The sequence below is a fragment of the Salvelinus alpinus genome, chromosome 3 (assembly GCF_045679555.1).
Source record: "Salvelinus alpinus chromosome 3, SLU_Salpinus.1, whole genome shotgun sequence".
Lineage (NCBI taxonomy): Eukaryota > Metazoa > Chordata > Actinopteri > Salmoniformes > Salmonidae > Salvelinus > Salvelinus alpinus.
In genome coordinates, this window is record NC_092088.1 from 69,603,765 (window position 1) to 69,627,964 (window position 24,200).

The 24,200-nt window shown below is 42.8% G+C and overlaps 1 protein-coding gene across 1 annotated transcript in view; it reads right to left on the bottom strand.

The window, feature by feature from the left end:
- Positions 1-16,437, bottom strand: part of pde6gb (phosphodiesterase 6G, cGMP-specific, rod, gamma, paralog b) — a 34,839-nt gene extending 18,402 nt beyond the window's left edge. The window contains exon 1 of the mRNA XM_071393868.1: positions 16,337-16,437. The gene's annotated coding sequence lies outside the window, so the exon portion shown is untranslated. The remainder of the gene's footprint in view (positions 1-16,336) is intronic.
- Positions 16,438-24,200: the final 7,763 nt, after the last annotated feature.

Here is a 24,200-nt window from a genome sequence, read left to right on the forward strand (position 1 = left end):
AACCCATTTTTTATTCGCTATATGGGAATGGTTATGTGCGCTTCGTCATCACGCACAGGCTTTTATCCACAACAAGTCAATTTGATGTCAACATATCTCTGCTGGGAAAATGTGCATATCGTTTTTATGCACATTTTTGAATATTGCATGAAAATCTGCCCAATTGGATGGAAACCTATGCAGCTAGCACATAACGTTCTGAGAACCACATGTTTCTTAGAGCTTGGTGAGAGTGTGTTTGTCCAATGGTTATTTTGGATACAACCTTCCCACAACTTTCTAGGAATGGTGCAGGATAATTGCTTGGCTTTGTGGTATTCTCAGTACATTTACATTTAAGGAACTTGACCCCAAAAAATGTAATGAAATACCAAGAAAATCATTAACAGTAGCAATGCACCGATATGACATTTTTGGCCGATACAGATATCTGATATTTTCCTTGCCCCAAAAAATGATATTTAAAATTTTTGCGGCCTTTTAAGCATTCTAGTACAGTTAAATAGTTAACACACACACTGTCACGACTTCCGCCGAAGTCAGTCCCTCTCCTTGTTCGGGCGGTGTTCGTCGCTCCACCTTTCATTTTCCATTTGTTTTGTCTTGTTTTCCTGCACACCTGGTTCACATTCCCTCATCAGACTAAATGTATATTTCCCTCTGTTTCCCCCATGTCTGTGTGTGGAATTGTTCTTTGTGTAGGGTGTTACGCTACAGGCTGGCTGCACTAGGTTTGTTTCAAACCTAGGTTTGTTTGTTTTGTTTAATCCGGTTCATGTTACCGTGGTTGTGCTTTGTGCTGCCTCGCCTCTGCCTTTGGTCCAGGGTGTATATTAAAGTTCTCCTGTTATCACCCATCTCTGCTCTCCTGCGCCTGACTTCCTGGCAACCAGTCACTCACCCCGTTACACACACACACGCACACACACACGCACACACACACACACACACACACACACACACACACACACACACACACACACACACACACACACACACACACACACACACACACACACGGATGCAGCGGTCTAAGGCACTGTATCTCAGTGCAAGAGGCGTCACTATAGTCCCTGGTTCGAATCCAGGCTCTATCACATCCGGCCGTGATTGGGAGTCCCATAGGGCGGTGCACAGTTGGCCCAGCTTCCTCCGGGTTTGGCCGTCATTGTAAATAAGAATTTGTTCTTAGCTGACTTGCCTAGTTAAATAAAAGGTTACACACACACACACAGACCCAAAAAATGTTTTGTTGGCATTTACGTATGTCCCCATTACCAGTAAAACAAAAACAAAAACTATTTCACATACTTGCTGTGCTGTGTCCTTGTTCATTTCTTCAGTCGTTTCATTCTCAGCCAGGATTTCTATGGAACGCGTTTGGGTCTTTGCGTGTCAAAAAAGATATGTGTCAAATAACACTATTTGACATGCCAAATAAGCTTGTTGACCAATCAGCGCCGACAGAGATGGCCGCTTCGTTTCGAGCTCCTAGGAAACTATGCAGTATTTCGTTTTTTTGTGTGTTATGAACCACTGCTTTTAAATCAGGGCAAGGTGACCGGAAACATGACCGAATACAAACAGTGTAGCTATTCCCTCCGCAAGGCAATCAAACAAGCTGAGCGTCAGTATAGAGACAAAGTAGAGTCGCAATTCAAGGGCTCAGACACGAGAGGTATGTGGCAGGGTCTACAGTCAATCACGGACTATAAAAGGAAAACCAGCCCCGTCGCAGACCAGGATGTCTTGCTCCCAGACAGACTAAACAACTTCTTTGCTCGCTTTGAGGACAACACAGTGCCACTGACACGGCACGCTACCAAAACCTGTGGGCTTTCCTTTACTGCAGCCGGCGTGAGTAAAACATTTAAACGTGTCAACTCTCGCAAGGCTGCAGGCCCAGACGGCATCCCCAGCCGCGTCCTCAGAGCATGCGCAGACCAGCTGGCTGGTGTGTTTACGGACATATTCAATCAATCCTTATCCCAGTCTGCTGTCCCCACATGCTTCAAGAGGGCCACCATTGTTCCTGTTCCCAAGAAAGCTCAGGTAACTGAGCTAAACGACTACCGCCCTGTAGCACTCACTTCCGTCATCATGAAGTGCTTTGACTAGTCAAGGACCATATCACCTCCACCCTACCTGACACCCTAGACCCACACCAATTTGCTTAACGCCCCAATAGGTCCACAGACGACGCAATCACACTGTACACTGCCCTAACCCATCTGGACAAGAGGAATACCTATATGAGAATGCTGTTCATCGACTACAGCTCAGCATTTAACACCATAGTACCCTCCAAACTCGTCATCAAGCTCGAGACCCTGGGTCTCGACCCCGCCCTGTGCAACTTGGTCCTGGACTTCCTGACGGGCCGCCCCCAGGTGGTGAGGGTAGGTAACAACATCTCCACCCCGCTGATCCTCAACACTGGGGCCACACAAGGGTGCGTTCTCAGCCCTCTCCTGTACTCCCTGTTCACCCACGACTGCGTGGCCATGCACGCCTCCAACTCAATCATCAAGTTTGCAGACGTCACTACAGTGGTGGGCTTGATTACCAACAACGACGAGACGGCCTACAGGGAGGAGGTGAGGGCCCTCGGAGTGTGGTGTCAGGAAAATAACCTCACACTCAATGTCAACAAAACAAAGGAGATGATCGTGGACTTCAGGAAACAGCAGAGGGAGCACCCCCTATCCACATCGACGGGGCCGCAGTGGAAAAGTTCCTCGGCGTACACATCACGGACAAACTGAAATGGTCCACCCACACAGACAGCGTGGTGAAGAAGGCGCAGCAGCACCTCTTCAACCTCAGGAGGCTGAAGAAATTCGGCTTTTCACCAAAAACACTCACAAACTTTTACAGATGCACAATCGAGAGCATCCTGTCGGGCTGTATCACCGCCTGGTACGGCAACTGCTCCGCCCATAACCGTAAGGCTCTCCAGAGGGTAGTGAGGTCTGCACAACGCATCACCGGTGGCAAACTACCTGCCCTCCAGGACACCTACACCACCCGATGTCACAGGAAGGCCAAAAAGATCATCAAGGACAACAACCACCCGAGCCACTGCCTGTTCACACCGCTATCATCCAGAAGGCGAGGTCAGTACAGGTGCATCAAAGCGGGGACCGAGAGACTGAAAAACAGCTTCTATCTCAAGGCCATCAGACTGTTAAACAGCCATCACTAACATTGAGTGGCTGCTGCCAACATACTGACTCAACTCCAGCCACTGGAAAAATGTATGTAATAAATGTATCACTAGGCACTTTAAACAATACCACTTCATATAATGTTTACATACCCTACATTACTCATCTCATATGTATATACTGTACTCTATACCATCTACTGCATCTTGCCATCTTGATGTAATGTATCACTAGCCGCTTTAAACAATGCCACTTCATATAATGTTTACATACCCTACATTACTCATCTCATATACTGTACTTTATACCATCCACTGCATCTTGCCTATGCCGTTCTATACCATCACTCATTCATATATTTTTTAATGTACATATTCTTATTCATTCCTTTACACTTGTGTGTATAAGGTAATTGTTGTGAAATTGTTAGGTTAGATTACTCGTTGGATATTACTGCATTGTCGGAACTAGAAGCACAAGCATTTCGCTACACTCGCAGTAACATCTGCTAACCATGTGTATGTGACAAATAAAATTTGATTTGAATATGACTGCACGTCACATAATAATTTAACGCGTTCATACATTTTTTACGTAGTTATTACACATTGATTACACTATCACTCGTATTTCATGTCACAACAATTCATCAATATGTATGCTATGATGCTGGTAAAGTTGTCTCGCTCACCTACAGAGCTGGTCATAAAAAAAGCTAGCTAGCTCATGGATGCAAACAATGTTCTTCCCCAAAAACATATCAAAACTACATGATCTGTTTCAGTAGCTATAGTTCGCTAGCGAACTATATATATCTAGGTTTCATCATCTAAAATAACCCTAATTTATAAGACCGTTCTTATTTAATTAATTGTGGTCGGATCCATCTATGTGAAGCCAGCCACAATAAGGATTTGCCAAAATAGTGGACTTAGCGGTTAGCCTTCATAATAAAAGAATGGCATTCTTCTATTTGTATTCATTTGCATCACAGTCAATGACACTTTTATTTTGAAGGCAAACCGCAAATTCCACTATTGTGCCTAATCCTTATTGTGGCTAGCTTCAGAACACATAACCCGGTCCATTTGAGCCTCACTAGCCAGATGAAGCTAGCTGCTTATAACGTTAGCTTTGGGCAACAGGGTTAAGTAGCTGGCTAGCTATTTATTTTCATTAACTGAAGTTCAATTTCAATAGGCGAACAACAAGTGGCAACCTAGCTAATACTTACAGGGATTCCTAAATCATTGCTAAGAATAATGAAAATGACTGCAGTTTCTACTGGTCATTGTTTTCAGGCTGGTTGTATTGGTGCTAGCTAGGTACCAAGCTAAAGCTAGCTACCCCAGAAGTTGCGGTCAAACATTTTTTAAATTGATTTCACCAGGTAGGCCAGTTGAGAACAAGTTCTCATTAACAACTGCGACCTGGCCAAGATAAAGCAAAGCAGTGCGACAAAAACAACAGTTACACATGGGATAAACAAACATACAGACAATAACACAATAGAAAAATTTGTATACGGTGTGTGCAAATGAAGTAAGGAAGTAAGGCCAATAGTGGCAAAGTAATTACAATTTAGCAATGATGCTTTATTACCAACGCGGTATTGTTAACACATCTTTCGTGGCCGGTGTTAGTTGTTTGCAGTCTTTTTTGTACAGCTTTGACAGTGCTACTGTATCTTTTTGGACACGCAAAGACCCAAACGGCATTCCATAGTATGTACAGTTGAAGTCAGAAGTTTACATACACCTTAGCCAAATACATTTCAACTCAGTTTTTCATAATTCCTGACATTTAATCCTAGTAAAAATTCCCTGTTTTAGGTCAGTTAGGATCACCACTTTATTTTAAGAATGTGAAATGTCAGAATAATAGTAGAGAGAATTATTTCAGCTTTTAATTCTTTCATCACATTCCCAGTGGGTCAGAAGTTTACATACACTCAATTAGTATTTGGTAACATTGCATTTAAATTGTTCAACTTGGGTCAAACGTTTAGGGTAGCCTTCCACAAGCTTCCCACAGTAAGTTGGGTGAATTTTGGCCCATTCCTCCTGACAGAGCTGGTGTAACTGAGTTAGGTTTGTAGGCCTCCTTGCTCGCACATGCTTTTTCAGTTCTGCCCACAAATTTTCTATAGGATTGAGGTCAGGGTTTTGTGATGGCCGCTCCAATACCTTGACTTTGTTGTCCTTAAGCCATTTTGTCACAACTTTGGAAGTATGCTTAGGGTCATTGTCCATTTGGAAGACCCATTTGTGACCAAGATTTAACTTCCTGACTGATGTCTTGAGATGTTGCTTCAATATATCCGCATAATTCTCCTGCCTCATGAAGCCATCTATTTTGTGAAGTGCACCAGTCCCTCCTGCAGCAAAGCACCCCCACAACATGATGCTGCCACCCAAGTGCTTCACGGTTGGGATGGTGTTCTTCAGCTTGCAAGCCTCCCCCTTTTCCCTCCAAACTTAACAATGGTCATTAGGGCCAAACAGTTCTATTTTTGCTGTTGTTCTGGGATTGATTTGCACTTTTCGCACCAAAGTACATTCATCTCTAGGAGACAGACCGTGTCTCCTTCCTGAGCGGTATGACGGCTGCGTGGTCCCATGGTGTTTATACTTGCATACTATTGTTTGTGCAGATGAACGTGGTACCTTCAGGCATTTGGAAATTGCTCCCAAGGATGAACCAGACATGTGGAGGTCTACAATTTTTTTCTCAGATCTTGGCTGATTTCTTTTGATTTCCCCATGATGTCAAGCAGAGGCACTGAGTTTGAAGTTAGGCCTTGAAATACATCCACAGGTACACCTTCAATTGACTCAAATGATGTCAATTAGCCTATCGGAAGCTTCTAAAGCCATGACATAATTTTCTGAAATTTTCCAAGCTGTTTAAAGGCACAGTCAACTTAGTGCATGTAAACTTCTGACCCACTGGAATTGTGATACAGTGAATTATAAGTAAAATAATCTGTCTGCAATTAATTGTTGGGAAAATGACTTGTGTCATGCACAAGGTAGATGTCCTAACTGACATGCCAAAACTATAGTTTGTTAACAAGAAATTTGTGGAGTGGTTGAAAAACGAGTTCATGACTCCAACCTAAGTGTATGTAAACTTCCGACTTCAACTGTATGTCCTGAAGCTAATAGCAGTGACGCTATTAATGTGTAACTCCGGTCGTGCAACATGTTAAAAATAGCGCACTTGGTGGTGTGTACCAGTGCTCGACCAGTCGGCGAAAGCCAACATCACCCACGACAGAGAACGGTTGATTGTCAAGGGCAATGAATTCTATTATCTTGGCTTTAATGGATTTCGCCTTTGAGTTTTCTCGCAGAAATTTTCTTACTCTTTCAAATGACTGCTCGACTTGTTGACTGCTTGATCCACACAGGAGAGGTTAGAGATGCGGGCTAGGGCTAGGTTAGGGATGCTGTGTTGCACATGTTGCGCAAAATTTTACATGGCGTCAGCTTTGACATCGGTTTTTAACATCGGCGTTAAACTAGACATTGGGCAGATACCGATGTTGGCATTTTTAGCTAATATCGGACGAATCCGATATGTTCACTGATATATCGTGCATCCCTAATTAACAGAATGTTTCCGAAAAGTTCGAACATGGTTACATGTTTTCAATTTTGGTAATGTTCTAGGAAACTTCTCCAACTGGTTTGACATTGGGAATGTTCTCATATACTTCAGAGAACTTTAAGAAAAAACGTTATTCTGTGGGAATTTCAGTACTTCAGCATAACGTTTTCTACATGTTTCTTCATGGGTCTATTTAAAGTCATGTTCTCATTGTTCTGAGAACTTTAAGAAAACTTTGCATAAAAAACACAAGAAAACGTATTTCCTTTTAAAATGGGGTCCGTTTGAATCAGCTTTATATACATAAAAAAACATGGCATGCTAGCTCCATCCCGGGGTGCAGTGGATTAATTCCATGGATAGAGAACAGAAGATTAAAAAATCCAAATACCTTCACAGATCTTCATTGTAAAGGGTTTAAACAGTGTTTCCCATGCTTGTTCAATGAACCATAAACAATTAATGAACATGCACCTGTGGAACGGTTGTTAAGACACTAATAGCTTACAGACGGTAGGCAATTAAGGTTACAGTTATGAAAACCTAGGACACTAAAGAGGCCTTTCTACTGACTCACCAAAAGAAAGATGACCAGGGTCCCTGCTCATCTGCATGAACGTGCCTTATGCACGGAGGCATGAGGACTGCAGATGTGTCCAGGGCAATAAATTGCAATGTCCGTACTGTGAGACACCTAAGACAGCGCTACAGGGAGACAGGACGGACAGCTGATCGTCCTCGCAGTGGCAGACCACGTGTCACAACACCTGCACAGGATCGGTACATCCAAACATCACACCTGCAGGACAGGTACAGGATGGCAACAACAACTGCCCGAGTTACACCAGGAATGCACAATCCCTCCATCAGTGCTCAAACTGTCTGCAATAGGCTGAGAGAGGCTGGACTGAGGGCTTGTAGGTCTGTTGTAAGGCAGGTCCTCACCAGACATCACTGGCAACAACATCGCCTATGGGCACAAACCCACCGTCGCTGGACCAGACAGGACTGGCAAAAGTGCTCTTCACTGACGAGTCGTGGTTTTATCTCACCAGGGGTGATGGTCGGATTCGCGTTTATCGCCAAAGGAATGAGCGTTACACCGAGGCCTGTACTCTGGAGCGGGATCGATTTGGAGGTGGAGGGTCTGTCATGGTCTGGGGCAGTGTGTCACTGAGGTTTTGTCATTGCAGGCAATCTCAACGTTGTGTGTTACAGGGAAGACATCCTCCCTCATGTGGTACCCTTCCTGCAGTCTTATCCTAACATGACAATGCCACCAGCCATACTGCTCGTTCTGTGCATGATTTCCTGCAACACAGGAATGTCAGTGTTCTGCCATGGTCAGCGAAGATCCCGGATCTCAATCCCATTGAGCACATCTGGGACCTGTTGGATCAGACGGTGAGGGCTAGGGCCATTCCCCCCAGAAATGTCTGGGAACTTGCAGGTGCCTTGGTGGAAGAGTGAGGTAACATCTCACAGCAAGAACTGGCAAATCTGGTGCAGTCCGTGAGGAGGAGATGCACTGCAGTACTTAATGCAGCTGTGGCCACACCAGATACTGACTGTTACTTTTGATTTTGTTCTGGGACACATTATTTAATTTCTGTTAGTCACATGTCTGTGGAACTTGTTCAGTTTATGTCTCAGTTGTTGAATCTTGTTATGTTCATACAAATATTTACACATGTTAAGTTTTCTGAAAACAAATGCAGTTGACAGTGAAAGGACTTTTCTTTTTTTGCTGAGTTTAGGTTCGAATCTCACTGTTGCGTCACAATAAAAATAAATAGTTTGCATGATTAATGCATAAGAAAATTAATTTCCATATGTCTTATCTGTGCATAGAGTAAAACAAATGTTAACCCAAAATAAGCTACCAGTGTTCTTGAAACATTTAAACATGAACGTTTTAAGGAAGTTTAAAAAAAACCTCCAACCTCCATCATTTCCACTCTCAGAATGTTAAGAAAATCTCCCTGGAAAACTTGAAAAGAACCAGAATAAAAAGTTCTCAAAACCTCCCTGCCACCTAAAAGTAAACGTTCCCAGATCAGGCTAAATGTTCACTTCCGTTATCAGAATGTTTGAAAAACATTCCGTTTTACAGGTCAGGAAACGTATGGCTTTGTTCCCAGAACCAATGTGAAACCAAAACCTTCCGTTTCCACAACTTCCAAGGAGCCAAATGTCCTAGCTGGGTAGCTACTGTCTCAATGATTTTGCCAAGAATTACTGAGCAAATGAATGTACAGCATGGAGGTACATTTATAAACAATGTATATTTCAACTGATATTTTCCTGGGGAGATTTGGAATACAGATGGTAGATTAATTTTGTGTCCTGCTGGCTGTACATCAATACATGTCTACTTTCAACAAAGAGAGACCCCTGCTTCATCACTACTATATCAAGCTAAGGTTGGATGTAGCGTGTGAGTATATCCCAATGGACTGTCTTGTTGCCAAGCACTACCTGCTTAGAGAGTTGTAGAGCCATGCATCTGCCCTGTCAGATTCTCTCAATAGTGCATGAGGAAGAGTCTACCATACTATACTGGAGCTCTATGGTTCAGCTTTGTAAAAATACTTTTCGTTTTAGTTATATATAATGCTCTATGTTTTTTAGCAGCACACCAACTAGTCTCCTCTGTTCTACAGTATGCCAACAACAATTTTAACATATTGATGCTGGTCCTTTCCATGATTCAGTTCCTAGCAACTCACACCTTGAAAAAACTATTTTTCCTTTGACTGTATTACAATGGTTGGCAAACATACACAGCACAATTGTACCTTTCGTCCAGTGGTTTTTAGTATTTTATTTGGATCCCCTTTAGCTGCTGCTGAAGCAGCAGCGACTCTTCCTAGGGTCCACAAGGTCTATTGACATTAGGTTACTAGCCTACCTCTGTGTGTGACTGTGAATCATGGAAGTCAATATTTACACTAACAGGAATCTCTGTCACTGTATAGCCAGTCTAAAGACATGTGATAAGTTATGTTATTTCTCTACACAGGCTAATCTACTAAAGCGGAAGGGAGAGGTAGAGAGGTAAATGGGGACAGAGAGAGAAATAACGAGAAACAGAGAGAGGAACAGAGAGAGAGATAAACTCTGAGTGTAATGTTTACTGTACATTTTCTGTTTATTATCTATTTCACTTGCTTTGGCAATGTTAACATATGTTTCCCATGCCAATAAAGCCCCTGAAATTGAATTGAGAGAAAGAGAGATTGACAGACAGAGAGAAATAAGGAGAAACATAGAGAGAGAGAAACACAGAGAAAGAGAGAGAGAGAACACCATTTTAAATACAACCCATATTTATGTTTATTTATTTTCCTTTTTGTACTTTAACTATTTGCACATCGCTACAACACTGTATATAGACATAATGACATTTGAAATGTCTTTTAGAACTTCTGTGAGTGTAATGTTTACTGTACATTTTTGTTTATTTCACTTTTGTTTATTATCTTTCACTTGCTTTGGCAATGCAAACATATGTTTATTATGCCAATAAAGCCCTTGAATTGAGAGAGAGACAGAGAGAGCAGGACAAACCAACCTAACACACCCCACCCTTACCTTACAGCCCCCCTGTCAGCTCCCCCGACAACCCTGCACACATCCACTGAGGACACACAAAAGCCAGAGATTGTGCTCCTCATTGACTCAATTGGCAAATACATTCAAGATGATAAACCTTTCCCCAAACACAAAGTGGCTAAACTCTGGTGCCCAAACTCTAGGCATGCCCAAACTCATCCTGGAATATACATTGAAAAAGCATCTTCCACTTTCCCCAACAATTGGTTATCTCCATCCTGCTACCACGAAAATACTTTCACCCTGCCACCATACAGTGGGTGAATGCAAGCATTTCGCGAGACTGTGCCTCAAAACCTAATGTCTACCTGGCCCACCACTCCACCCTGGACTTGAACAGCCTTTATGACCAGGTCCACCTCTACAAGTTGGCACTAATCCCAACTTTTGCCAGGACGCTGAAGGACGTCACTCTCAAGCATAGCCCCAGCACCTCACACAGGGGCAACAGAGCAACGGACACCCCGCCCAGACCAGCAAGACACCATCCCAGACCTGCAAGACCCCCTCCCAAAGGACCTGCACCGAGAGAACCCATGCCAAGAGGACCAACACCCAGACCACAGCATCACCAGCCACACCCCAACCAGCTAAGACCACCCCAAGTAAACCCTGGTCACACCCTATATAGCCCCCCCATATCAGACCTATGCCCCTTCTGCCCACCCCATGCCCCCCGCCCCTGCGACAAGGACCTCAACATGACAGCAGGACATATGCCCAGGCCGTGAGCAGAGCAACAGGCCCAACCCCCCACTATTACACCTGCCCAAGCCCCATCCTGTGATCTAAGAGGTATGTATCAGATGCTCAATATGCTCTGCTCACACCTACTGTGATGGTCTGGGCATAAACCACACACACAAAAAACACTAGACACTATAGAACACAAAGCTTTTACTATCTCATCCTGGAATAAACAAGTTCTGAGGTCATCTGCCTTTGGCCTAAAGAGCAGGATACCAGATTTCATTAAAGAAATTGGAAATATAGACATTGTCATCCTACAAGAAACATGGTATAAAGGAGACGGACCCACTGGTTGCCCTCTAAGTTACAAAGAGCTGGTAGGCCCATCCACCAAACTACCAGGTGTGAAACAGGGAAGAGACTCAGGGGGTATGCTAATTTGGTATAAAGCAGACCTAACCCGCTCTATTAAATTAGTCGAAACAGAAATGAATGAAGAAATTATCTCAGCAGAGAAAATGTCCTCATTACCTACAATTGAAGTCGGAAGTTTACATACACTTATGTTGGAGTCATTAAAATTTGTTTTTCAACAACTCCACAAATGTCTTGTTAAACTATAGTCTAAGTCGGTTAGGACATCTACATTGTGCATGACACAAGTCATTTTTCCAAAATTGTTTATAGGCAGATTATTTCACTTATAATTCACTGTATCACAATTCCAGTGGGTCAGAAGTTTACATACACTAAGTTGACTGTGCCTTTAAACAGCTTGGAAATTCAGAAAATTATGTCATGGCTTTAGAAGCTTCTGATAGGCTAATTGACATAATTTGAGTCAATTGGAGGTGTACCTGTGGATGTATTTCAAGGTCTACCTTCAAACTCAGTGCCTCTTTGCTTGACAAAAATGGGAAAATCAAAAGAAATCAGCCAAGACCTGAGAAAAAAATAGTAGACCTCCACAAGTCTGGTTCATCCTTGGGAGCAATTTCCAAATGCCTGAAGGTACCACGTTCATCTGCACAAACAATAGTACGCAAGTATAAACCCCATGGGACCACGCAACCGTCATACCGCTCAGGAAGGAGACGCATTCTGTCTCCTGGAGATGAACGTACTTTGGTGCGAAAAGTGCAAATCAATCCCAGAACAACAGCAAAGGACTTTGTGAAGATGCTGGAGGAAACAGGTACAAAAGTATATCCACAGTAAAACGAGTCCTATATCGAACATAACCTGAAAGGCCGCTCAGCAAGGAAGAAGCCACTGCTCTAAAACCGCCATAAAAAAGCCAGACTACGGTTTGCAACTGCACATGGGGACAAAGGTCGTATTTTTTGGAGAAATGTCCTCTGGTCCGATGAAACAAAAATAGAACTGTTTGGCCATAATGACCATCGATATGTTTGGAGGAAAAAGGGGGATGCTTGCAAGCTGAAGAACACCATCCCAACCGTGAAGCACTTGGGTGGCAGAATCGTGTTGTGGGGGTGCTTTGCTGCAGGAGGGACTGGTGCACTTCACAAAATAGATGGCATCATGAGGAAGCTAAATTATGTGGATATATTGAAGCAGCATCTCAAGACATTCAGGAAGTTAAAGCTTGGTCGCAAATGGGTCTTCCAAATGGATAATGACCCCAAGCCTCCTTCCAAAGTTGTGACAAAATGGCTTAAGGACAACAAAGTCAAGGTATTGGAGTGGCCATCACAAAGCCCTGACCTCAATCCTATAGAACATTTGGGGCAGAACTGAAAAAGCGTGTGTGAGCAAGGAGGCCTACAAATCTGACTCTGTTCACCCAACTTATTTTGGGAAGCTTGTGGAAGGCTACACGATTTGTTTGACGTAAGTTAACCTTTTCTCAATAGGGGGGCGCCATTTCGACTTTGTAAAAATTTGTTCCCAAATTAAACTGCCTCGTACTCAATTCTTGCTCGTACAATATGCATATTATTATTACTATTGGATAGAAAACACTCTCTAGTTTCTAAAACCGTTTGAATTATATCTGTGAGTAAAACAGAACTCATTTTGCAGCAAACTTCCTGTCAGGAACTGAAAAATCTCAAATCGGGGGCTCTGTTCCAGGGTCAGTTTATACATTTGCATGTAATCTATGGGTCTACATGCACTGCATACGCCTTCCCCTAGATGTCAGTAAGCAGTGAGAATTTGAATGGGGTGTCTGGGTAGTTCTGAGGCCGTATAAAAGCTCTTGGAACCGGGTGTGCAGTCTTTTCAACGTTCGTCATGACGCAAGACAGACCTCAGGATTGCATTCTGAAAAGCTCTCGTTATAGGCTTTAGATATATCCGGCTCTGATTTTATTCGATATAGGTGTTAAAAACATCATAATGTAGTCATTTTAAACCGAGTTATATCAGTTTATATCAGTATATTGCGATTTTCGGTATTTCATTTGTGCTGCGTTATAGTGAGTTGGACACGTCTTCGCCACATGGCTAATGTTTGCTGCTAATTCCAAAGTTGAAGACGACAATCTACAACCGAGCAACGATTCTTCTGGACAAAGGACAACTTGCACAAGATTCTGATGGAAGCTCATCAAATAGTAAGAACTATTTATGATGTTAATTCGTTGTTCTGTTGAAAAATGTTAAACTACTATTCCGCCATTAATTTCGGTGCGGTCTCGCTTTAACGCACGCTGTATGTCGTAGTAACGTTAATTTTAAAAATCTAACACAGCGGTTGCATTAAGAACTAATGTATCTTTCATTTGCTGTCCAACCTGTATTTTTTTGTCAAGTTTATGATTAGTTATTGATTAGATTAGGTGCCTCTCCCAAGATTTCTCCTGACATTTTGTTTGCAGCTTGGCTACTATTCTCATTGTATAACCACGATTTGTGCCGCTAAATATGCACATTTTCGAACAAACAATATATGTATTGTGTAATATGATGTTATAGGACTGTCATCTGATGAAGTTTTGAGAAGGTTAGTGAAAAAATTTATATCTTTTGCTGGTTTATTCGCTATCGCTAACGTGCATGAATCAATGCTGCTGTGTGGTTGGCTATTGTAGTAAGCTAATATAATGCTAAATTGTGTTTTCGCTGTAAAACACTTAAAAAATCTGAAATATTGGCTGGATTCACAAGATCTTTGTCTTTCATTTGCTGTACGCTGTGTATTTTTCATAAATGTTTTATGATGAGTATTTAGTTAATTCACGTTGCTCTCTGTAGTTATTCTAGTTGCTTTGGTGAGAGTTGTGATGGTGGCTGCAATGTAAAACTATGATTTATACCTGAAATATGCACATTTTTCGAACAAAACATATGCTATACAATAAATATGTTATCAGACTGTCATCTGATGAAGTTGTTTCTTGGTTAGTGACTATTTATATCTTTATTTGGTCGAATTTGTGATAGCTACCTATGCAGTAAAAAAATGGTGGGAAAAAAAAGTTGTGTCTTTTGCTATCGTGGTTAGCTAATAGAAATACATATTGTGTCTTCCCTGTAAAACATTTTAAAAATCAGAAATGATGGCTGGATTCACAAGATGTGTATCTTTCATCTGGTGTCTTGGACTTGTGATTTCATGATATTTAGATGATAGTATTTACTTGTGGCGCTATGCTAGGCTAGGCTATGCTAGCTTTTTTACTGATGAGGGTGCTCCCGGATCCGGGATGAGTACCAAGTAAAAGTTAAACAGTTTAAAGGCAATGCAACCAAATACTAATTGAGTGGAGGTAAACTTCTGACCCACTGGGAATGTGATGAAAGAAATAAAAACTGAAATAAATAATTATCTCTACTATTATTCTGACATTTCACATTCTTAAAATAAAGTGGTGATCCTAACTAACGTAAGACAGGGATTGTAAAAAACAACAACTATAGAATCCCCATACATTAAAGATGATGATCTCCCCCTCTAAGATGGAGAAGCTAATTTCCAGGCCCAGGGACAAGTACTAGTCTGTGGCGATCTAAATGCCAGAACTGGACAAGAACCTGACACCCTCAGCACACAGGGAGACAAACACCTACCTGGAGGTGACAGCATTCCCTCTCCCATATGCCCTCCCAGACACAACTACGACAACATAACCAACACAAACGGGTCACTACTCCTGCAGCTCTGTCAGACGCTGGGTATGTACATAGTCAATGGTAGGCTTTGAGGGGACACTCCTACGGTAGGTACACCTATAGCTAATCTCTTGGCAGTAGTACTGTAGACTACTTTATCACTAACCTCAACCCAGAGTCTCTCAGGGGTGTCAGTGGACTGACTGAATGCTCTATCAGATCACAGCAAAATCACATTCTACTTGAACAGAGCTATGCTCAATCATGAGGGATCAAAGCCAAACAAACTGAATAATATTATGAAATGCTATAGATGGAAGGAAAGTATTGTTGAAATCTACAAAAAAAACTATTAGGCAACAAAAAATGCAATCCCATCTAGACAATTTCCTGGACAAAATGTAAACTTGGCAACAGAAAACCTAAACAGTATATTTGACCTCTCAGCTTCCCCATCAAATCTAAACATTTCAAGCAGACCACCTAAGAAAATTAACAACAATGACAAAGTGTTTGATGAAGAATGCAAAAACCTAAGAAAGAAATTGAGAAACCTATCCAACCAAAAATATAGAAACCCTTCAAACCTGAGCCTACCACTTCATTATGGTGAATCACTAAAACAATACAGAAATACACTACGTAAAAAGAAGGAACAGCACGTCAGAAACCAGCTCAATGTAATTGAAGAATCCAAAGAATCTAACCACTTCTGGGAAAATTGGAAAACTCTAAAAAAAAAAACATAAACACGAAGAGTTATTTATCCAAAACGGAGATGTATGGATGAACCACTTCACCAATCATTTTGGCTCTATAACAAAAGAACAAACAGCAAAAACATATACATGATCAAATACAAATCGTAGAATCAACTATTAAAGACTACCAGAATGCACTGGATTCTCCAATTACAATCACCCCAATCCACAAAAGTGGAGACAAATATGACCCCAATATTTACTGTGGGAAATGCATCAACAGCAACCTTGAGAAAATCCTCTGCTTTATCATTAACAGCAGACTCGTACATTTCCTCAGTGAAAACAATGTACTGAGCAAATGTCAAATTGGATTTTTACCAAATTACCATACAACAGATCACGTATTTACCCTAATTGACAAACAAACAAATCAAAACAAAGGCAATGTCACCCCCTGATCTGTTTCACCTGTCCCTGTGATTGTCTCCACCCCCTCCAGGTGTCGTTTATTTTCCCCAGTGTATTTATTCCTGTGTTGCCTGTCTCTCTGTGCCAGTTCATCTCTATGTTTTCCAAGTCAACCAGTGGTTTTCCCCCATTCTCCTGCTTTTTGCTACTCTCCTTTTTCTAGTCCTCCCGGTTTTGACCCTTGCCTGTTCTGGACTCTGTACCCGCCTGCCTGACCATTCTGCCAGCCTTGACCACGAGCCTGTCTGCCATTCTGTACCTCCTGGACTCTGATCTGCTTTTGACCTTTTGCCTGTCCACAACAATTCTCTTGCCTACTCCTTTTGGATGAATTAACATTGTAAGACTCCAACCATCTGCCTCCTGTGTCTGCATCTGGATCTCGCCTTGTGTCATTATAGGCAAAGACTTCTCATGCTTTGTTGATTTCAAAAAAGCCTTTGACTCAATTTGGCATGAGGGTCTGCTATACAAATTGATAGAAAATGGTGTTGGGGTAAAAACATATGACGTTATAAAATCCATGTACACAAACAACAGGTGTGCGGTTAAAATTAGCAAAAAACACACATTTCTTTCCACAGGGCAGGGGGTTGAGACAGGGATGCAGCTTAAGCCCCACCCTCTTCAACATATATATCAACAAATTGGCAAGGGCACAAGAACAGTCTGCAGCACCCGGCCTCACCCTACTATTGAAGTCAAATGTTTGCTGATCTGGTGCTTCTGTCCCCAACCACTGAGGGCATACAGCAAGCAGCACCTAGATCTTCTGCACAGATTCTGTCAGACCTGGGCCCTGACAGTAAATCTCAGTAAGACAAAAATAATGGTGTTCCAAATTAGGATCAGGCTAAAAATACTTGAATCGGTTATATAACCCATTGCCCTTTATGGTTGTGAGGTCTGGGGTCCGCTCACCAACCAAGAATTCACAAAATGGGACAAGTATCAAATTAAGACTCTGCAGGCAGAATTCTGCAAAAATATCCTCTGTGTACAATGTAAAACACCAAATAATGCATGCAGAGCAGAATTAGGCCGATACCCGCTAATGATCAGAATCCAGAAAAGAGCCGTTAAATTCTACAACCACTTAAAAGGAAGTGATTCCCAAACCTTCCATAATAAAGCCACCCCCTACAGAGAAATGAACCTGGAGAAGAGTCCCTAAGCAAACTGGTCCTGAGGCTCGGTTCACAAACACAAACAGACCCCACAGAGCCCCAGGACAGCAACACAATTAGACCCAACTAAATCATGAGAAAACAAAAAGACAATTACTTGACACAAACAGATCAAGCTAGAATGCTATTTGGTGGCAGAATACCTGACCACTGTGATTGACCCAACATTAAGGAAATCTTTGACTATGTATAGAGAAAGGCAGCCAAAGGCAGACCTGGCTCTCAAGAGAAGACAGACTGTGTGCACACTGCCCACAAAATGAGGTGGAAACTGAGCTGCACTTCCTAACCTCCTGCCAAATGTAGGACCATATTAGAGACACATATTTCCCTGGGATTACACACATCCACAAAGAATTTGAAAACATATCCAATTTTGATAAACTCCAATATCAATTGGGTGAAATACAAATAAACATAGTAAATTGTAAATGCATATTTATGTTTATTTATTTTCTCTTTTGTATTTGAACTATTTGCACATCATTACAACACTATATAGACATAATATGACATTTGAAATGTCTTTATTATTTTGGAACTTTTGTGAGTGTAATGTTTACTGTTAATTGTTTATTGTTTATTTCACTTTTGTTTATTATCTATTTCACTTGCTTTGGCAATGTAAACATATGTTTCCCATGCCAGTAAAGCCCCTTAAATTGAAATTGAATTGAGAGAGAGAGAGAAAGAGCCGTAAAGAAAATGAGGAACAGAGAGAAGAGAAGAAGCAGAAGATAAAAAGAGAGAGTGGTAGAAATATTCTAAAGAGTGAAATGAGAAAGCGATTCAAAGAAAATCAGTAGCTATATATACTGAACAAAACTATGAACGCAACATGTAAAGTGTAGGACCCATGTTTCATGAGCTGAAATTGTCACACCCTGATCTGTTTCACCTTTCTTGTGCTTGTTTCCACCCCCCACCAGGTGTCTCCTATTTTTTACCCATTATCCCCTGTGTTTGTCTGTTGATGGTTCGTCTTGTTTTGTCAGGTCTTACTAGCATGTTTCCTGTTTCTCCAGTTCTCTAATTCTTGTTTTCTAGTCTTCCCGGTTCCGACCTTTCTGCCTGCCCTGACCCTGAGCCTGCCCGCTGTTCTGTCCCTGATTGACTGTCTCCCTCCAAGGAGCCACCATTGGAAGACACGAGGAGTTACTTCATAACCTTGGGGAGGGACTCCATAATTGGCGAAAAGCCATGACCATGTCTTCCATACATTGTTGGAACAATTCCACTGGCTATATACTAGGCAGCAAGCCACAACGGTAACCTTCCAGACTCCCTGTAACCCCGCTACCAGCGGTGCTTCTCCCCACCCTACTCCGGCTTCCCGAGAACCCGCTCACCTCCTCTGGAGCGCTATGCTGGGGATCCTTCGAACCTGCCGGGCGTTTCTCTCCCAGTGCTCTCATCTTCGAGCTACAGCCCTCTTCATTTCCTTCGGATCGTTCGAAGATAGCATATCTTATAATGCTGATGTCCGGGAAGGAGGGAGACTGGGCTACGGCCGTGTGGGAGCAACAATCCACCATTTGCCTTAGTCTGGAGGATATCATGGCGGAGGTAAGGAAGGTGTTCGATTTTCCGGTGTCTGGGAGAGAGGCGGCTTGGAAGCTACTTCGACTGCGTCAAGGCTCCCGTAGTGTGGTAGATGACACAGTAGATTTTCGCACGTTGACCTCCGAGAGTGTCTGGAACCCGGAGTCCCTGTTTTACACCTTCCTTCACGGATTATCATAGGGAATTAAAGATAAGTTCGCAGCTCGGGAGCTGCCCATGGACCTCGACTCCCTCATAACCCTGACCATCAGGATCGATGGGTGGTTACGGGAATGAGGCAGGGAGAGGTCTGTTCCCGGCCACACGTGCTCGTCCACAGGTTCCCCCTTGCCTCCGAAGAATCCCGCAAGTCCCTGACGCCTGCATTCCCGAGAGAATCCAATGTCACCCAAGTTCCCCCGGGAATCATCGAGGACTGTCGACTCGCCTCCTCTGGAGCCCATGCAACTGGGCAGGGCTAGATTGTCTCCTGAGGAATGTTTAAGCAGACTGAGCGAAAGTTGTCTGTATTGTGGTACTTCAGGACATTACATATCCACCTGTCTAGTAAAAGACCAGGCTCATCATTAGGTACGAGTACGCTGGTGGGCCATACAGGGAGACTCCCATCTATCATTACTCACACTCCTCTCCACGCTATCCTGCTGTGGGGTGACTGGTCTAAATCTCTCCGGGTGCTCATGGACTCTGGGGCCAACTGGAGCTTTAAGGACACTACCCTGGTGTCAGAGCTGGGCATCTCCACACAACCCCTCTCCATTCCCATGGATGCCAGAGCATTGGATGGACGCTCTATTGGCAGGGTCACTTACAGGTATGGTTCCCATCAACCTGCGAGTGTCAGGTAACCACAGTGAGTCCATGCAGTTTCTGCTCATTGAGTCTCCTCATGTACCTGTGGTTTTGGGATTGTCATGGCTCCAGAGGCACAACCCCCGGATCGACTGGGCTACAGCTCTATCCTGGGTTGCAGCCCATTCTGTCACGTACACTGCTTCAAGGCAGCGCAGCCTGCCCCTGGGCATCCTACTGTTGGCTTGGGAAAAGACTCCTGCAGAGTACCAGGAACTCCGGGAGGTTTTCAACAAGGACCGTGCCACATATCTTCCTCCGCATCGACCCTATGACTGTGCCATTGACCTCCTCCCGGGCACTACACCGCCTCGGGGGCTGCTTTATTCCCCGTCTGTTCCTGAGACCAAGACGATAGGATAGAAGTGTACATTGAGGACTCTCTAGCTTCAGGGTTCATTTGTCCTTCCGCCTCCCCAGCCGGAGCAGGGTTCTTCTTTGTGGAGAAGAAGGACAAAACCTTGCGCCCGTGTAACGACTACCGGGCCCTTAATGACCTCACGGTAAAAAAAGTGATCCTCTACCACTCCTCGCCTCGGCTTTCAAGCCTCTCCAGGGGGCAACCATTTTCTCAAAGTTAGACTTTCGGGAACGCCTACCATCTAGTTCGGATACGGGAAGGACACGTTCTATCCCTGATTGACTCTGCCTTGGATTACAAACCTCTGCCCTCGACCTGCCCTTTGCCTACTCCTTTGTTATAATAAATAGTCTGAGAACGGAACTATCCACCTCCTGTGTCTGCATCTGGGTCATATCCTGAGTCGTAATAGAAATAAAAGATCCCAGAAATGTTCCATATGCACAAAAAGCTTATATCTCTAAAATGTTGTACACGTATTTTAAACACCCCTGTTTAGTGAGCATTTCTCCTTTGCCAAGATAATCCATCCACCTGACAGGTGTGGCATATCAAGAAGCTAATTAAACAGCCTGATCATTACACAGGTGCATCTTGTCCTGGGGACAATAAAAGGCCACTCTAAAATGTGTAGTTTTGTTACACAACACAATGCCACAGATTTCTCAAGTTTTGCGGGAGAGTCCAATTGGGAAGGAATGTGCACCAGATCTGTTGCCATGGAATTTAACATTAATTTCACTACCATAAGCCACATGTCGTTTTAGATCATTTGGCTGCACGTCCAACCGGCTTCACAAGCGCAGACCACGTGTGACCACGCCAGCCCAGGACCTCCACATTCAGCTTCTTCACTTGCAGGATCATGAGACCAGCCACCTGGACATCTGATGAAACTGTGGGTTTGCACAACTGAAGAATTTCTGTCTCAGGGAAGCTCATCTGCGTGCTCTTCATCCTCACCAGGGTCTTGACCTGACTGCAGTTTGGCGTCGTAACCGACTTCAGTGGGCAAAAGCTCACCTTTGATGGCCACTAGCACACTGGAGAAGTGTGCTCTTCATGGATGAATCCGGGTTTCAACTGTACCGGGCAGATGGCAGACATATAAACACATTTGTGCCTCTGTGTGTGATGTGAATGAAGTCAATATTTACAGGATCTCTACATACAGCCTATAGCCTTCTAGGCCTACCGGAATAATCTCAGGCCTCTATGTTACACAGTTTTTTTCCCCAAATGGCAAATTGGGTGTCATTTGGGATGCAGACCTTGAGAGGGTTTCACTGTTCGCTGACCAAGGTTATGTATGAGCTAATCATTAGAGCATTACGGGTCCAGATTTGGTCACTAATAAATGACTTAATTATGTTCATGTGTGATAATAGGTTTATTTGATGTATTTATTCTCTGTGAGTGTGAGACTATGCAGGCCTGTGTCCCAGCCACATGCTTTGTTACTCTGTTTAACTTAATCATTTGACACCTTCTGCGAAGCATGATCAGGTATGTTAGTAGTGTGTATGGGGGGTGGGGTGGGGGGGGGTTGTGTGTGCTCATATTGCTTGTGGGAAAGAAGCCATATGTTTCCTGACCCATAAAACATAATAAAATTCATAGAAAGTTTAAAGTTTTCTTGTGGCTTTTATGAAAAGTTTTCTTAAAGTTCTCTAAACAATTTTTGAACATGACTTTAAAGAGAACCATGAGGAAACCTGTAGGAAATGTTATATTCCCACAGAAGAACGTTGTTTCTTAACGTTTCTTGAACTAGTTGAGAAAATTCCCAATTCAACCCAGTTGGAGAACGTTCTAGAACATTACCAAAATTGAAATTAAATGTAACCATGTTTGAACTTTTAGGAAACGCTACGTTAAAGTAATGAAATACCAAGATGTATTTATTTTTTGTCAAGCTTCTTACATGAGCTGAGAATGTTGCAAAGCCAAGCAACTATCCTGCACTGTTCCAAGAAAGTTTTTTAAAATCCAAATCAAATCAAATTTTATTGGTCACATACATATATTTATCAGATGTTATTGCGGGTGTAGCGAAATGCTTGTGTTCCTAGCTCCAACAGTGCAGTAATATCTAACAATTCACAACAATACACACAAAATTCCAAAATAATGGAATTAAGAAATATATACTAAATATTAGGACGAGCAATGTCAGAGTGCCATTGACTAAAATACAGTAGAATAGAATACAGTATATACATATGAAATGAGTAAATCAGTATGTAAGTAAACATGATTAAAGTGACTAGTGTTCCATGTCTATGTATATAGGGCAGCAGCCTCTAAGGTGCAGGGTTGAGGAACCGGGTGGTAGGCGGCTAGTGATGGCTATTGAACAGTCTGATGGCCTTAAGATAGAAGCTTGTGGGAAGTTTATGCAAAATAACCATAGAACAATCACGCTCTCACCAAGTAAGAAACGAGAGAGAGAGAATAGTCCTCTTTCTCACCTCTTTCTCACTACTGTCCCGTGTGCATCTGAAGCAAGCTGTCTGCCCCCCCCCCCCCCCCACCTGGATAGGGTTTCACCCCACACCTGTGCCCTTGGAAACCATGGAACCTCAGTTTACCTCATGCAGGTATTTTCTTAGGGCCCTCAGCTGAAATTAAAGGGATATTTAGAGATTGTAAGCCCTTTATCTACTTCCCCAGAGTCCGATGAACTGGTATTTGCGCTACAGCTACTGTTGTTAGCATTGGCTTGCAAAACTACCTCAATCTTTCTTCATACTGGATGCAGAGATAAAAAATTGTATCTATGAGTTCATCTGAGTTCATCCGTTGAAGGGTCAGACACACAAAAGTTAGACTAGGACTTAAAAAAAAGAAAAAGATATGCATGTTACGCATATTACATTTCTCATGAACGGCGTTGGCATAGATTGCCTAAAAGCTACAGGGGATAAAGAGCTTTAGCTGTGCTTATCCCTTTGTTTGCATCCCTGTGACTGTGGGCCACACAATGGGCCTGTCTGGCAGCCGCTGGAAAACTGTTTCACATTCCTCAACCTGGTGGCTGCTCTGCAATGTCCCTGTCCCACTTTTAAACTGAAGCGGGGAAAATCTGTTTCTCTGATCTCAGTTTCTCTTCTGTTTAACTCTTGGCGAAGCCACTGTTTTCCTCCATGAGTGACAGAAGAAGTTCAAGGGGTTCATTTATGCGATTGTGGGCCATGCATTAGTTCTATTTCTAGCTACTTGCGTGTAGCCTTCCCATGGCAGTCTGACTGTGCAGTACTTGACAGAAGAAGCAGCTGTGTCAACAGGCTGGGCAAACACCTGCAGACCTCCTCCCCTGATCGCTCAAACAGGGGATAGTCAGAGTAACTCAGTATTAGCACAGTATTACCACATTAGTAGATAACACAGGAATACTGACACATCAAGCTCTTACTCTTAACCACCCTCTACTAACCACTCATTTACAAAACATTTTTGGGGGGGTTGCCTGTTTTGCATGTTATTTTGGCATTAATACGTGTCACATATCAGCTTGCAAAGAATTTAAAACAAAATATTTTTAATAATTGAGTTAATAAAGCCAAATAAAAACATGGTCTCTTTTTTTCTTTCTTGAGTAAGGCCTCTCAAAAATGCAGGTGTTTCAGCCTAGCTCTGTCACGTTGTGTAATGATAGGAGACAGGAATACGTAACAGGGTTTTTTATTTCGCCACCCAAAATAAAGTATGTCATGAAAATGACGGGGACGAAGCCCAAAACAATACAACAGAGCACAGGTAGTCACAAGATCAATGGACATTAGGACAATAATCGACAAGGACAATGGGGAACAGAGAGCACATACACTTACTAATCAGGGGGAATGGGAACCAAATCAAAGTTTATTTGTCACGTGCACCGAATACAACAGGTGTACAG